Source organism: Borostomias antarcticus (genome assembly GCF_949987555.1).
Source record: "Borostomias antarcticus genome assembly, chromosome: 22".
Classification (NCBI taxonomy): domain Eukaryota; kingdom Metazoa; phylum Chordata; class Actinopteri; order Stomiiformes; family Stomiidae; genus Borostomias; species Borostomias antarcticus.
Window position 1 is genome coordinate 1,995,814 of NC_140255.1, and position 14,938 is coordinate 2,010,751.

A 14,938-nucleotide genomic window follows, 5' to 3' on the forward strand; every position below is an offset into this window, starting at 1 on the left:
TCCCCATGTTTGAACCTGAAGGCACTTCAAATTAAACAACATGTTTTCAGGTCTGGCAATAAGTGGTACAGTTGGTTTCGGCTTTGTTGTTACATGAAATTAGTCGCTCTGTGTCTGTGTGCATCCTTCTGGGATTGGTTGTGGAATTGCACAAAAGAGGAACTAAAATGCTCAGGGTGATATACATCCCATGGGGGGGGAGGGGGGTGGAGAGGAAACCACTGACAGACAGTATTTTGACTGGAAGCCACAGTTACAGCAGCTGCCATCTTGACGCAGAGTGAGTCAAACTCAATTTATTTCAGTTCTTCTCATGGGAAAATGAACAGGCTCTCCGATTGTGGTGTGAACTTTGATCAGGCTCTTGATGGGTCTGAACCTTTCATTAAGAAGCCTGAGAAAAACGATTCTGTCCTTGTGGCAGGAGACATGGCAACATGTTTTCACTGTGAGTCAACTTCGAATCCCGCAGCAGTATTTTGAAATAGTCTTATGAAATTCCTCCATGGCTCCAGGAACATTTTGTAACATGTGTTTAAGAAAAAGGATCACATATCTTCCCTCCTGCTAAGGTCTGTGTGTGTCAAGGTACTGAACATCTACAGGAAGCTAAAGAGGACAGGAACACCTGGCCCAGCCGGAGGAGCCACCTGGTCGATGGATGGAGGTTCTGTCCTGGGCTGAGGTGACCTTCCCTGGACCTAAAACCCCGGCTCAACATCTGGCACAGCAGCTCCCCTTCAGGGGCTCACCCCCCGGTCTTCCTCACGAGGATGACTTCATGGTCATATTCTCAGATGATGGAACTCCTGCACACCGCATTTAGAGTCAAGTTTTCTTTCACCTTCTTACTGTTCAGCATAATCACTGGTGAGGTTCAGATTATCTTAAAATAATCATAATAAAAATTTAAAAAATCATCATCATCAGAATTCATTCTTTCGGATAATTTAAATCCTTAATGTCAACATAATTTTCTTAGTCCATTGCTGCTTCTTGCCTATAAAGCAAGCCTGCTCACCTCTCAGGACAACATACAGTACAGAGCTGTGTTTTGACAGGCATGTAATGAAGTGATGTTCCTTCAATATGAGCTCCTCTTATGCTTATTGCCTGTATGATCATTACCTCCAGGCTGACTAGCAGACGAGTCTGGGTGGTGAGAGAGGTTGTTGCATGTTACAGAATCCCAATCAGCAATCAGCTGTCCCCATAGAGAGGGAGGTAGCTATCAGTCAAGGTGAGGTGAGCTTATATTGTGTATGAAATCACAAGGTGCCTTTGCTCTAAGGAGGATCTTGGAATCCTTCCTTGAAAAGACAACAATCATAGATTCTCAAGTGTGCTGTCATGACATCCGTGAAGAGGATTTCACAGATCTTATTTATCTATTATTCCTATTTCTATCTCTTCCCACTGAAACCATATAGGAGAATATCAACAGCATGCGTTTGCTAATGTTTGTGTCTGGAAGAACAGTAGATCCTCACTCTTCATTCAGCTTTATAGCTTGTGTGAGGAGTGGTTACAATATCTTTGATTTGAAAGATAATAAATCAGGGTTTTAGACAGTGCATCACTAGTCATTCTGTGTATCCAGCCAAACTTTTTTATGCCCAGTCCCCAGGTCCTGAGACAGAGAGTGTCAGAGCCTGTTTGCACGGCGCTGCCAGAGAGAGAGAGGTCCACACAGCGTCTTGGCGGGATAGGATGTGTAGTGTAACCGCTCACGACCTAAGAGACTTAGCAAAGTGAGGCGCATGAATGAGTTATTGCCTAGCACCGGACAACACAGTGTTTCCTGGGTTCACACAGATGACAAAAACATTATCCCTTCATCCATTTTTTTTTGCTCTCCACTGAGACACTAGGGATTTCAAAACCGAACCTTGTCTCCTCGTATGACTATGTTTTTTGGCAAAGAATTGTGGAAAAAATGTCAAATGTAAGAGAAAAAAATGGATGACTCAGGAAGTTCATCATGTTCGATGACAGACTGACAATGAACAGGGCAGGATGTCATGCTAGATTAACCATTCTGAATCCTATGTTTTGATTTGCCTTGCTGGATTGTTTCTTGCTGAAAGCGAGTTTTGAGTTAAATAATAACTCAAAACAAACGCTTGCAAGAGTGTGGACAGTGAACATTTGCTCTGTTTTCTTTGGTAGATTCACTAACCATGCTTTCACATTTTAATTTTTTTTGGGAAAAGCCAACATTCATTGTGGTTTCAGATGTTCTGGCAATTGAGATATTTTCAGGATTAGATCATGCAATATTGCAAATGTCAGTGAACTTAGTGTCAGTATCATGTACTGATGTGATCCATGGCCTGGTGGACTGGTCTTCCAACTATGCTAAGTGTGCATTATAAGGTAACAACCTCAATACCTTTTTTTGTTCATAGAAAGCATCATTTCTGACCTACACAACTGCCTTGGATACAACCTTTACTATTACCAACCAACACCAGAACAGGATGTCATGTTTTGTTTGCGCAGAACCACTCACCAGTCAGTTGATTCTGCTCTAATGTAGCACCTCATTTATGTAGTTGAACTATTTCATTTGCTGGATTTAGAGTGAGAGGGCTCCTATTAAAAGTGATGGCGCTCAAACACTCCTCCTCCTCCTCAAAGGCAACCTGCACTGTGATGCCTCTCTGGTGCCATGCAATTCCAATTAAGGATAATGAACATCATTCTTTTATCCATGCCATGGCGCTGTCTATGAACATTAAAGTAATATTCCACTTTACCGGTCTCATATTGCACGGGCCCTAATTCAAACAGACTTTTGAATAAGCAGTACAGTACCACTTCATCAGCATTAGGAACAATGCAGGTAGCCGTCACTGAAAGGCGATACATTTTATGAGGGATTTATTTTGATATTGACATGACCTACTGTACAGCATATTCGTTTTTTTCCATTGACTCTTGTTTAGTTTGTGTTAGCTTTGTTAAGAGAGAGCAGCTTATTCTTATGTGTACATTCACATGAAATACAGGATCCAAACAGGCCATTGGACACACCCATTTGAAAATGTAGAAATGTTTGAGAAATACCTCATACTGCATCCTTTCCAACCAAAGCATAATTACATAGTACATTTGTGTTCGTATCACAGTAAAAGCCACAGAGGAGAATACTGTAATTAAATTGACTTTGGCTTCAACAAGGCAAGATTTTAGGTTGAAACCGCATCCTTCAGACTCTGACATTTATGGTTTCAAAAAAGACAACTCTGCTAAATAGCGTTTAGTGAAATCTATCATTCCCCATTAGATAGAATAGCAGAAGCACACTCATCAGTAGGGGGCATTATACTTCCCTCTGGAACAGCCAGGGACTGATGCACAGATCCAGACCCGGACTACTGTAGCACACAAATTCAATTTTCTCTTGTCGATCGCACACACATTTGACACTGAAGGCACTTCTGTTTAATCCAAGCAAAACAGCACAATCTAGCCAAAGAAAAAAAGAAAGTGGCATTATGAAAATTACTGTATGTAATCTTACAGGAAAGAAATGACGTGTGAAATGTACAATAGCAGCTGCTTTAACTACACTAATGATGTGGTGTGTGTGTGTGTGTGTGTGTGTGTGTGTGTGTGTGTGTGTGTGTGTGTGTGTGTGTGTGTGTGTGTGTCCAGGATGTCTCAGTAGGAGTGATAGAGCAGTCCCTATTGCACCTGTGAACTCACCCTGCAGGCACATTATCAGGCTCTGCGAAATGATGAGGAACCTCCCAGAGATCCAGAGGTGCCTAGCCCAGACTGACTGAGGTGACTCAGCTAGGAGACTACGAATCGCTACATCGCTAACCACCGTAGCTTCTCCTAGATGGTTAGGAAGAGTATCCTGAGTAACCAACACTGTCAGCACTGACCACCCGACCTCGCTAGTCATTGAGCTCTCTTTCTTTCATTTAACTGTAAAATATTTAGATAGGTATCCTGACACATGTCTGTACATAGTATGTATGTATGTATGTATGTATGTATGTATGTATGTATGTATGTATGTATGTATGTATGTATGTAAGTATACTTGCATGTATGCTTGTCAGTAGTTATAGTATTACTGTGGTATACATCATAACGCTCTTTTATTATGTACTGTCCTCGTTTAACAAATGGTGTCCTTTCCTTACAACGTTGTCCACATGGCAGATTGTGTATTCATTGTGTTCATGTTCTTTGTAAGGACTGCAGATGGAAATTAGCTTCCTTGCTAAATCTGGTGCAAAGCATCTTCTTGTTTTAACCGAAGCAATTAATGTACAGTATGTGCACACTGTCCTATTTAAACTCAATAAACTAAACTAAACTAGCTAACCAACTCTGCGCTGATGTACGGTAGGCCTTCTGAAGTTCAATTCTCAGACAACACAGACAAGAATGAGCCTAAACAAAGAACATAAAGACAGATGTCGCAATGAAAGCTTAAAATGGTAGATTGGCGACAATCTGTCCACCTACAGTGCATGCAAACCGGGGATAGAAAGGGAGTGTTTTCTCATCAATGACTCCCAGGGTTTGTATGACCCAAGGAGCTTCTCAGGGTGCGCCCCTCTCCCCTTTCACGTGTTTGGCCGTAGAGGCTCTGTGCCTGGCAAGAAAAGGTGAACAGGTGGTTGGTATTCATGGGCTGCTATTCCATACTCTCCGGATAAAATCCTCTTGGCTCATGGTCTAGCTGTGTTCAGCTACATCTCTTTTATATGGAGGTAAATTTTGCTCCATACACTCACACAATGGTACACACACGCACGCACGCACGCACGAACGCACACACACACACACACATTGCTACTGTAAGGTTTCAGTTGGAGCAAAGGGGAGCAAACAACAGCGGCGTGTGCTTTCATACAACGCTTGGCCTGCGTTTCTCTACGGCCCTCCAGAGTTTACGAGCTGTCAGCGCAGCAACGTTACGCTTTCTTCCTTCAACTTTTATCTCCTCTAAGCTCAGAAAGAGTTTTATTGCCCTGTGAATATGAAAAAAAGACAATCTCATTTAAACACTAACGCGAGGAGTACAGAGAGTGCAGTTTCAGGGAGAAATGTGTCGGCAGACTTAACAGAAGTCATTATGTATGGCAGGCATAGGAAGGTGTTTAAGAACAGGTGTCTCCAGACGCATTTTTACAGATTTTTTACCAGAAAACGTCAGTCAGATCTACAGGTATAGTGTATTCTGTTCATCATTCAGCCGATGCCATCTATTGCTGGCACACCTTGATTGACAGTTGGTTGGTTGCTAACACAAAGCCCTCCAGCTGTCAATCATTTCCCAGCCCATGGCAGCCATGGTAGCAGAAGTAGAGGCGGGAAGTCTTTCATCCCAGCCTGTCCACGTTTGAAAAGCGGCCAAAGCACTGAGTAGACATATTAAATAAAGGTCATGGGAACCAACCGCCGCGTCTGTTTCTCACACATAGTCAGTCATTCACCAGAGGAAACCTGAAATATCTGTCAATACTGCTAACGGCAGACAGGTGCGCACACGGCACCAACCTCAACCTCGCCATTGTTTCCCCGCTCTCAATCCAAGCCAGCACACCTGTTTGAAGGAGACACCCTCCCCCCCTTGAAAAAAAACAAAAAAACAAGTCACCGAGACACTTCGGATCAGTGGAGAGGAGGATACTGCCTGAAAGGGGAGAGGACTAGGAGGGGGGGAGCCAAAGTTGCACCGATCGTATCAATTAATACCAATAAAGACCTTAAGTGACAACACGGAGAGGCATTAGGCCCGACAAAGCACAGCAGCTTTGTTCCTGCGAGGCGCCAGCTGCCGGCACCGAGACCCAGAGGAGAGGGCGGGCAGCCGTGGGTTCTGCTCCAGCGGCGCTCTGGGCCCGGGCGCGGGGCTGCGGTATGGCGCGCGCGGCCCGGACGGGCTCCCCGTGCGAGTGCAGTATTAATGAGGCGACAGCACGGCCCTGCTTCCGTATTCATTAGGCATCTGGGCCAGCAGATGTGAAGTGCCGCCTCAAGACGAATAAAAAATGACTTCCCATCTGGACTCCCTAAACTGGAAAAGACAAGAGCGCTTTTCTCGCTCTTTTTCACAGTCTCTCTCGTTCTCGGCGGCTCTCTGTGGCTTTTCTTCCTCGCCACCCTCCCATCTCTCCACCTCTCCCTTTTAACGGCTAGAGCCCTTGAAGGTTGCTCAAAGAGAGAGCCATGTCAAAAGTATGTGATCTTGTATCAAGCCGTGATCAAGTGACTAAGATGGCGATTGGATATGGATATTTTTTTTCCATCTGTGATTGATCTGTACATGTGTTCATAACACTAAACAGATTCAACAGCGGTGACAGAGCTAATTTGATTGATATTACCTCATCGTAAAGTTGACACTCCACCATAGAGCTAATTAGAACACTTATTCTGGTACGTTTTAATCAGGTCTCTCAAAACAAATTCTCTGAAAGCTTTTGAAAAAGAAAGCTTAAATCTTCTCTTGTTTTTCAAGGTTGAATAAAACATGTCTGACTCACAATGTTCAGACTTTCAACTGCTCTGGTTCATATCACACAAGTTCCAGAGCATACAAACTAAGCCTTAGCCAAGGTCTTAAAATTCCTGTGAACTTGACCTATTCTAATATGGACCGATCATGTTACCCCCCCCCCCTCCCCACCTTTCCTCTGGCACTTTTAATAAGGGCTTCAATTAAAAGCCTCATTTCCTCTCATCTGCTTCTTTGGGTGATTTTTATCTGCTGAGTCCAAATGGCCAGGCTTGCATTCAGACAGCAGGTTGTCCTCCACTGCTGGCTGGTACCTCAGAGACTGTGAAGGTCAGTGGCTCAGACCTGCAGTACCCTCCCCTGCGCTGCCCCACACCTCACTGCCTCCAGCCCCCATGTAAAGCCCCATTAGCCCAAGGCCATTAAAAGAATGACTCTTTCCAAATTCATCTGAAATGGTCTCCTTGCCTACTAGACTGCAGGTATTGCGATATGAATGAGGTGAGGAAGGTGGTGGAATACAGTAATTCAGAGAGATAACCCAGTAATTCAGAGAGATAACCCAGTAATTCAGAGAGATAACCCAGTAATTCAGAGAGATAACCCAGTAATTCAGAGAGATAACCCAGTAATTCAGAGAGATAACCCAGTAATTCAGAGAGATAACCCAGTAATTCAGAGAGATAACCCAGTGGTGCTCCGGAAAGAAAGAAGAACAGAGATGGTTCATTGGAGAAAGGGAGTATCAGATGCAGCCTAGACCAAACAGCACGTTCACGCCAGTAACACCAAATCTGTCATGAAGGCACCATGCATGATGTTTCCCTCGGTAAATTAGAAATAGGACACGATGAGTTGCAATGCTGTAATCACTACTCCAAAGTCATGGGACTCTCATATTCTTGCTGACACAAATGAAATAGTTTACAGATCTTTAAGAACACAGTCTACATATCTCTGTCTCATTCCTCCCCACTAGCTAAAGCTTGGAAGTATTGACAGAGAGTATACAATACCTGACTCGCTCACATTTGTCATTGTTCTGTCACCGGAAATTACAGAGAAGCAATCTCAACTTCCCCAGAGATGCAATTAAAGACAGAAAGCAAGAAAAACATCTAAAATAATGTGGATATCATGCTCAATAATAAAGACGGCTTTACAGTGGGGGACGATTACCATTAAAGTTTAAGGAGCACAGACCAGGTGTGTGTGGTCTGAAAAACACGGAGCCCTGAAGGCAATTTGTTCCACTCAGACAGATTTTGTAGCCTCTCGGTGTGGTAAGGCGTCTTTAGCTGGATGCCGTGTGCGCATGTCGTCCGTTTTAGATGAAGAGTAATGACTGCACCACGGTAGCCAGGCCCTCAAGACATGGACAGACTCAGGGATCAGAGATGTCCTGATTACCTGGGAGATCAGGCCTGCCAAAGCATGTCGCTAATGGTTTGTGAACGCTGATTCAGCGAACGCCACTGGTTCGATTGGGCGATACGAGTCCATGGTTCTCAGTGTAGTACACTAGTGGATGGGCCCTAGATGTACTGTATTGCCGGAGTTCAGCTGTGAAATATAAAATATGCAGGTGGCACATGATACAGTATGTTGAGCCAGTGAGAGACATGAGACAAGTGGAGAAATTTGAACGGTAAGCATTTCAATCCTGTAATGTGAGTTGGTGATAACAACCATAATATTGATTAGGCATACCTTACCCTAAAAAAATCAATGAGTAAAGCAATATAGAAAATAATCCCATTAAGTATGTTTGCAAATGCTCTTTAATCATATCTTTAGGCAGTCAGAGATAGAACCCAGAAGAGACTGCTGATATATGTCTTGGACAAGTGAAGTAGCAACAGTGACTTCAAAAATGTTTACACAATGTTACATTATGTCATCTCAGTGGTGGACAGAAATCAATACCCTTATCTTCCTTCAACATTAGATAACTACCTGGTCCTTAAAGGGATACTGCACACCTAGTCAGAGAAGGATAGCGTCAGCAGGAAAGCAGAACCCCCGAGTGCATCATGTAAGCAGCACAAAACTTTGCACAGAAGAAAGATTTATCTAGAAGATGCTGGACCACTCTGGATAGAGACAGGCACCGTTCTGGGCAAACGAGACCTGTCACATATTTCACACGGCCGCGCTCTCATTAAAGGCTGAAGGCGCCCGCCGCGGTAATTGTTTTAATTTATTTGTTTATAGCGAAGACAGAGGGGACGGGCACATGGCACTTGCCTTTTTTATTGGGAACATATGGAACGCATTTATCACCATTTGCAGCGATCGGCCTAAATGATTTTATTAACTAATTTGTAACTTTACACTTTTTTAATCAAACACATGCTGCGTGCCGTAATGTTTTGATAATGCTCCCGGGCTTTGTAAAGGGAGCAGAAGCAGCCAAAGGGAAATAAAATAAAAAATAAAAAATAAAAAAAATAAAAAACCAGGAAAGTTACAAAAAATAGAAAAAAAGAAAGTAGGAAAAGGAAATGAAAATGCAGAGAGGGGTTTTGGCGTTGCTGGGGAGGTGAGGAGCCTTAGAGACATAACCGTTAACGTCAGCGGTTCTAATGCATGGCAGCGATGATGAAGATTATTATGGGTCTGTGCTACAGGGCTAGCACCAGGCTCTGAGGTATTTAGGATGCCATAGAGCAGGGTTGTTTACCTGAGCTAAGTGAAGCGGGGAGAGGCTTTTTTCTGCTATAGCGAACACGCTTTTGTTCTCTCACTCAAGGACCACTGGCTTGGGCCTTGCCTCATTGCTTGGATAATATATGGTCCTCGGGGAGAGCCCTGCTACTGTGGTAACTTATGTTGGGAGTTGAAACAATGTTATTTGGGCCAATCCACCCTGGGCACAGGCAATACTAATAGTTTTAGGTCTTAGAGTGAAGTGAACAGGCCCCGCGAGGTTGTCATCAGGACTGCCAGAGAAGGTAACTGTACATAATACAAGTTTTTTTATTGATTCCAGGCTGTAATACTGCACCAAACAGTTGCAAGTGTAATAAAAATGAACCCACTCACCTCTAAATAGTATATTAAGTGGTGTTTACAAGTTGAACCATTTCCTGCAATTATACCGTGTAATTGTTTGATTTAGGGATAGTTCTGGACACACAACATATAAAACTAGTTCTGATACCCGTTGGAGTAATCAGTAATTACCCATTTAGTCCATTGTAGGCAGCTGGAACGCTGGGGGTGGGGTTCTATTCGGAGTTGTATTTCTATTGGCGGATCAGTATTTTATCTTAAAATTAGCCAAAATGTAAATTAATTTAAAAAAATCAGTGCCTATCACGGTCTGTCTGGGACCCCTGTGGATACCCGTGACAAATATGAATGATCCAAGGCTGACAGGGTCTGAGGAAAGACTGGATACTGGAGAGTGGAGAGACAGACCGACAGACAGACAGACAGACAGACAGACAGACAGACAGACAGACAGACAGACAGACAGACAGACATACAGACGACAGACGACAGACAGACAGACAGACAGACATACAGACGACAGACGACAGACAGACAGACAGACAGACCGACAGACATACAGACGACAGACGACAGACAGACAGACAGACAGACCGACAGACGACAGACCGACAGACCGACAGACCGACAGACAGACCGACAGACGACAGACGACAGACAGACAGACAGACCGACAGACGACAGACGACAGACAGACAGACAGACAGACAGACAGACAGACAGACAGACAGACAGACAGACCGACCGACAGACGACAGACAGACAGACAGACAGACAGACAGACAGACAGACAGACAGACGGACAGACAGACAATCTGGCCAAGGCCGAGAGTAGCTTATTATTATGTAAGATGTAAAATGTAAGATACACACACAATTACTGTATATAGAATACACACAATATATAGAATACACACACTTTATTTATTTTTTATTTAACCTTTATTCAACCAGGCAAAATCATTAAGAACAAATTCTTATTTACAGTGATGACCTGGCAACAAGCACAAGCTTCTTGAGGGAGGGGGGAAGGGGGCTGCGAAAGAAAATAAATACAATACAACATCCAAGACAACTGTGGAGTCAGAGCTGTTTCTTGAAGTAGAGAGCGACAGTGAAGGTCAAGACACTTCAGAAACACAGTATGAATATTTGTCAAAAGCGAATATTCTGTCTTCCTAAATACCCACTGAAAGAGTACTTTAGAAATGCTCTTTCACATCGAGGTCAAGTGTTCTGATGTAGGTCAAGTGTTCTGATGTAGGTCAAGTGTTCTGATGTAGGTCAAGTGTTCTGATGTAGGTCAAGTGTTCTGATGTAGGTCAAGTGTTCTGATGTAGGTCAAGTGTTCTGATGTTTTTGAGACTATCGTTAAAACAAAAGGGCCCAGGGTCTGAGCAGTCCGGTACTAAGCATGATAGGCCAACAGGTCCATTATAACCCCAACCCCCCCCGCCCCCCCCTTCCTAGTGTTTGGGTAGAAATAACAAAGGGGAAGTGTGTGTGTGCTGGGGCAGAGGGTAAAGTCATCCCCAATGATGTCTGCTGTCAAGTCAGTGGAAGCTTGACCGGGGGCGACGCTACACTCAGCTTCACTTTGTTTCACAATTAAGGTCTCAGCTTGGCAGGACTGGGGGGCACGTAGGGGGGGGAGGCGAGCTCGTGGCGTTGGTGGCACGGGGTAATTGAGCCCCATTTGTAGGACGACAGCTGGACTGAATTCACTATTGCAATTTGGACACAAGTCGACGGGTGGAGATGCCACATGTTCTATTAAAATATGATGATCTGGGGTCCCGCTGCGCCGTGTTCTCCAGGCGGGGTTTGATGTCCGGCTCTTTAGGATCTTTATGGGAAGTGCTCGGCTTTGTCACACTGCTTACTTGGGTTGCCTTTGCACCGGTATTGGTTATTTACACTGGCAGTTGGCACTCGCTTTTATGTATGGCTGTGTGGGGTTTTGATGCACTTGTTTGTGTCCAGATGTTCATGGGTGGGTAGCATGGGGACAGTGCAGAAAAAGCCTCACCCCATTGATGGTTTACTCAAGAGATCTCCAGGCAGGAGTAGTTAACACGCAAGGTGACTGGAATGGCTGTGGAAGAGGAGAAAGCGAGCAGCAGCATGTTAGGGTGCATTATTTAGAAGGGGCAGATGACAAAAAAGGTGGAATTACTTGCATGGTTTTGTCATTTCGAGCCTTGAGAAAACTGCTTGTCACATTGTGTTGGATCTCCATTTGGAGAAGATTTCCAGAACAGAACAGCAGCTGCAGGCGTGATCCGCTGCAGGGGAACCACAGACGGAGCGCTCAAATGAAAGATCTTCCACAAATCTTAGTGCATCTCCAAGTTTAAATGCATCGCCGTGTCAGTTCGCATCAGAAAACCTGTCGGCCCTTTAATGATGACGCTTGAGCTGACAGTGACACTGCAGCCATTTCAGGACATGTTTAAAGGTGGATGAACACTAACTGACAAACGAAGAGGACAACAATCTGCAGCTGCAACTGGCATAGGAGACCCCCACAGTGAGGGGCTGCCTGGAGGAGACCCCCAGAGTGAGGGGCTGCCTGCCTGGAGGAGACCCCCCCAGTGAGGGGCTGCCTGGAGGAGACCCCCCCAGTGAGGGGCTGCCTGGAGGAGACCCCCCCAGTGAGGGGCTGCCTGCCTGGAGGAGACCCCCACAGCGAGGGGCTGCCTGGAGGAGACCCCCACAGCCTGGAGGAGACCCCCACAGCCTGGAGGAGACCCCCACAGCCTGGAGGAGACCCCCACAGTGAGGAGCTGCCTGGAGGAGACCCCCACAGCCTGGAGGAGACCCCCACAGTGAGGGCTGCCTGGAGGAGACCCCCACAGTGAGGAGCTGCCTGGAGGAGACCCCCACAGTGAGGGTGGGCCTGGAGGAGACCCCCACAGCCTGGAGGAGACCCCCACAGCCTGGAGGAGACCCCCACAGTGAGGAGCTGCCTGGAGGAGACCCCCACAGCCTGGAGGAGACCCCCACAGTGAGGGCTGCCTGGAGGAGACCCCCACAGTGAGGAGCTGCCTGGAGGAGACCCCCACAGTGAGGGTGGGCCTGGAGGAGACCCCCACAGTGAGGGTGGGCCTGGAGGAGACCCCCACAGTGAGGGGCTGCCTGGAGGAGACCCCCACAGCCTGGAGGAGACCCCCACAGCCTGGAGGAGACCCCCACAGTGAGGGGCTGCCTGGAGGAGACCCCCACAGTGAGGGGCTGCCTGGAGGAGACCCCCCCAGTGAGGAGCTGCCTGCCTGGAGGAGACCCCCACAGTGAGGGGCTGCCTGGAGGAGACCCCCCCAGTGAGGGGCTGCCTGGAGGCATAGGAGACCATAGACCTGGTCCAGGCGATATCCTACAGATAACGCGTTACTCTCAATGCAATTTACCCGTGAATGCGCTTCCCCGCTCGTCCGAGTCTACAGACAAAACCGTTTCGTTAATCACCAAAGTAAACACATCGTTGGGAAGATGAAAGCCTTTTCTCCTAAAGCGCTACAGTTTGTAGTCCCCCACCTTTCAAATAAAAGGCACATTTGTACACTTAAATGGCTAATATCCACAGCGCATTGACTGTCTTCTTCTACTGGCGATTCGGCGCTCTCCGCTTTGTTTAGCCTACTCACTGCTGCCGCCATGGTGGGGATGATGCATTACATTATTTACTTGTTTTATTTACATGTTTTAAAGTTGTTTTTAATTTTTTTATTTAATTTGCCATAGTTAATAACTCTGCGTAAAATTTCTCCCGCTAATCAGATTCCTCAACGCGAGTCTCTCAACACCATTTAAGATGTAATGCATTATCCCCAACATGGGCGGCAGCACAAATTTGCCTTTTATTTGAAAGGTGGGGGACTACAAACTGTAGCGCTTTAGGAGAAAAGACTTTCATCTTTCCAACGATGTGTTTACTTTGGTGAGTAACAAAACGGTTTTGTCTGTAGAGTCGGACGAGCGGGCCGAGGAAGCGCTTTCATAGGTAAATTGCGTAGAGAGTAACAGGGCGTTATCTGTAGGATATCGCCCTGGACCAGGTCTAAGAAGACCCCCACAGTGAGGGGCTGCCTGGAGGCATGAAGGGCCCCACAGTGAGGGGCTGCCTGGAGGCATGAAGGGCCCCACAGTGAGGGGCTGCATGGAGGCATGAAGGGCCCCACAGTGAGGGGCTGCCTGGAGGCATGAAGGGCCCCACAGTGAGGGGCTGCCTGGAGGCATGAAGGGCCCCATGCGGGCTCAGCACTCGCCACACAGCTGCACTACAAATCTGGACCATCACAGACTTTAATGGGACGTCCTTAGACCACAGTCACACAATAGAGGCACATGGCACACACTGTATGCTATGTATATATAATAATATATATCTAATATATATTTGCTAGGTTTTGTCCATATATGGAGACAGTCAGTAGTGTTCTGTAATATTATTATTATTATTATTATTATTATTATTAACAATAATAATAATAATAGGATATAATATTTTATTGGGTTCACGCAGCAAACCACTCAACATGGCATTTTAGTTGATGAGCAAAATGTCTGGGTAATATGCAAATATTGTCTCATAATATTATGTTCTACTGGCATATTAATATTGTCAATATGATCTTTACCACCATTGAGTTACTGTAGCCAGGTTGCTGAAATAAAGCTCAACAGAGATGTTTGAAGTGGGTTCAGACAAGGCAAGGTGAGAAAAGAAAAAAAAAAGTTAGTTAAAATGTTTGAAATGTTTAACGTTATCTACAACTAGCTACAGTACGCTCTCACCAGACAACTGTGCATGTTGTGGAAAATGGTGTTGTTGAAGACTAGTGGGAGTGGGCAGGGTCAGCTGACCCAGCGCTACGAACTGCGCTAACGACCAACAGAGGATGATAACAATAGTACACTGGTTGTTTGGAACTGTACTACATTACTCACTGTATCAAGAGTTACTAAGTTCAATACCGAATTCAATAGCGAATTGTACTATGGAAATACTATCTAGTACTAAATACCTTAATATTCATGAGCACGCTAGTTCTATTCCCATTACGACCACCAAGACTTTGATGGTAAAATGGGTGGAGATGAGGAAGACGGTGGGTGCAGGGTGCCGTCTGTGTCTCCCAGCTAGCCGCTCCCTGACGTCCCCTGTCACGACTGGGTCCCCTTGGTGACACCTGGACACGCTGTTCAGACCAGAGGGCCCATGTGTTAATTAAAGCCCCATCTGCATGGCCGCCGATGGCTTCGCACTCAAGGACACTGGGGATGAGGAGGTGCACAGGAAAACATGGTCTTCTCTCAACTCTACTCCTGGTCCCCTTTGAGCGTTTGTGGTTAAAGATGCAGTGAGCCCTTATAAAGAGTGAAAAGATCTTGGTGGTTACGACTTGCGTGTTGATTGGCGGCATCATCATCATCTAT